The 2,500-nt window shown below is 79.9% G+C and overlaps 1 non-coding gene across 1 annotated transcript; it reads left to right on the top strand.

Moving 5' to 3' along the window:
* The first annotated feature begins 1,946 nt into the window (after positions 1-1,946).
* LOC141727476 (5.8S ribosomal RNA) lies at positions 1,947-2,099 on the top strand. The gene has a single exon (XR_012578482.1). It is a non-coding gene; the product is annotated as a 5.8S ribosomal RNA (ribosomal RNA).
* The last annotated feature ends 401 nt before the right edge of the window (positions 2,100-2,500 follow it).

Genomic DNA, 2,500 nt, shown 5'->3' with positions numbered 1-2,500 from the left:
GGGCGGTCCGAGCCGCGGCGGTCCTCTCGGGCGCAGCGCCGGGCTACTGAGGGAAACCCCGGGCCCCGAGAAGGACGCCGCGGTGGTGGCGGCAGACGCCGGGCGCGCCCCCGCCGGTGGACGCTCCCCCGAGGGCGGCAGCGGGGGAGGCACCCCGGCAGGGCCATGCAGGTCGTTTCCCTCGCCCCAGGGCCAGGTACCTAGCGCTCCGCGCCTCGGCGGTTTCTCCCTCAGGTTTTTCCCCCCCTCGGCGTCGTCAAACGCTGTTGCGGCGGGGGCCGAAAGGGGGCCGGCGAAGCCGGGCGGCGGTTTAAAGACTCGGGCGGCTCGGCGCGGCCCGCCGTGGGCCGCGGCGGCGGCGGCGGCGGCGGCGGCGGCGGGTGTTGCCGGGCGGCGGCGCGGCGCCATTGAGGGGTAGGGGAGCAGCTACTCCCCGTAGCTCCTGCGGTGGTGTCCGTGGCCGCCGGCCGCGCTCCCTCCGTCGTCGTCGTCGTCGCCCCCGCCGCGCGCGCGCGCGCGGGGGTAACCGCGCCGCGCCGGGGAGGGGCGCCCTGCCCCCCCCTCTCCGCGGCCCGGCCTCTGCGGAGAGGCCGCGGCGCGCGGTCGGCCGCGGGGGCCGACCCGCCCGCCTCGTCGTAACGGGCGACGCCGGCAGAGAGCGCCCGCTCTCTGCCTTTTCCTCGGCCGCGGGGTGGCGGCCGCCGGGGTCCGCCGCGCTCTCTCCTGGAGCCGCCGCCGTTGCGGCGTCTCGCGGGCGCGGCGCCGCGTCCCGCGCGTCCGGCCCCTATCGCTCTCCCTCGACGGCCTTTCCTCCTCGAAGGCGCGCCGGCGGCGCCGTCCGCCGGCCGTCCCCCCCGCTCGATCGCCCGCCCGCCCGGGGGGCGAGCGCCCGGCGGGCCCTCCGTCGGCGGAGGCCCGCGAGCGCGGGCGACCCCGTGCCGAGCGGCGGCGGCGCCGCTCGACGGGTGTCCCCCTCTTCCCTGCGGGGGACGGTCGGCCGGAGGGCGCCCGCCGCGGCCGGCGGCGGTCCCGTCCCGGGCCCCGCACGTCGCGTCCCCCGTCGCCCTTCTCGGCCGCGCGTGGGCCGAAGGAAGGCGTGCGGGCGGCCGCGGGGGCGCTTCCCCCGCCCGGTCTCCGCGTGAAAACGAGGAGAGCGGGCGTTGCCCCCCGGCTCAGCGCCGTACGCCTTCCGCCGGGCGCGTGCCGAGGCGAAGGGGGCCACGGCGGTGGGAGGCGGCGGCGGCGGTGCCGGGAGCGCGGCCCCGGCGGCGGCGGCGGGGTCTGCCTTCCGGCAGGCCTCGGGCGCTGGCGAACGCCGGCTCGGCTCTCGGTGGCGTCCGCCTCCGGGGCCGGCGGCGGAGCGCGTCCGCCGGACGCCGGCCCGCCCGGCGGGACCGGTCCCGCCGGGGGGAGGCGCGCCGGCGGCACGGTCGTCGCCGCGCGCCGTCTCGAGCGGGCGAAAGGCCGCTGGGAGAGAGAAAGGGAAGCCGGCCGCGCGGCGGCGCGGCGGCGCGCTCCGCGAGCCCCCGCGGCGGGGGCGGCCGCCGGGGGAGCCGGCGTGCGCGGGGGCCGACGGCCGCGCCCCCGGCCGCGTTGCCGAGCCGTGTGTTGCGTCGTTCCCGTGAAAGCGAGAGCGGGCGGGCCGCCGTGCCCCCCGCGTGCCGGCGCGCGCCGCCCGGCCCTCCGCGCGGAGGCCGGGCCGAGCCCGGGCGCCTGGGCCGCCTCCGAAAGACGGCACGTGAGGTCGGCGTCTCCCCTCGCGGGGGGGGAGGCGGTCGGGGGCGCGGGCTCCCCCGCCCTCTCGGCAGTCCTTCGGAGCGTGGGTTTCTCCCGTTTCTCAGTGTCGTGTGTGCTCGTACGGTCGAAGCCAGGCGCGCGCCCGCGCGTCCTCGGCGCGAGAGACAAAAAGGGGCCGCTCGGCGGCGAGCGGCGCCCGAAAGCCAGACAACTCTTAGCGGTGGATCACTCGGCTCGTGCGTCGATGAAGAACGCAGCTAGCTGCGAGAATTAATGTGAATTGCAGGACACATTGATCATCGACACTTCGAACGCACTTGCGGCCCCGGGTTCCTCCCGGGGCTACGCCTGTCTGAGCGTCGCTTGACGATCAATCGCCGTCCGGGGGCCACCCCGGCGGCGCGGCTGGGGTCGCCTCGCAGGCCCGTTGCCCGCGGCGGGCGGTCCGGCGGCGGCGGTGCGGCGGCGGCGGCGGCGGCGTGCCGCCGGTGCCCGGAGGGAAGGCGGTCGGGCGGTCGGGCGAGGGAAGCGTTTCCCTCGGCGGCCCCGATCCCTTGCCTGCGGCCCGGCGCGCGTCGCCGTCGTCGTCGCGGCCGCCGGTCGACGGCCGTCGCCGCGCAGGGCCTTCGTCCCCCTAAATGCAGACTCGGGGAGCGCTCCGTAGCTCCCCGCTCCCGGAGCGAGCCGCTGGGGCGGAGCTCGTCCTCGCCGGGGCCGCGCGCCGCGGATGCGGCGGCGGCGGCGGCCGGGGGTAGAGCGAGAG

This window comes from Zonotrichia albicollis, unplaced genomic scaffold (genome assembly GCF_047830755.1).
Source record: "Zonotrichia albicollis isolate bZonAlb1 unplaced genomic scaffold, bZonAlb1.hap1 Scaffold_122, whole genome shotgun sequence".
NCBI lineage: Eukaryota > Metazoa > Chordata > Aves > Passeriformes > Passerellidae > Zonotrichia > Zonotrichia albicollis.
Note: the sequence above shows the minus strand (reverse complement) of the source record. Positions and strands in the feature narration are given on the sequence as shown.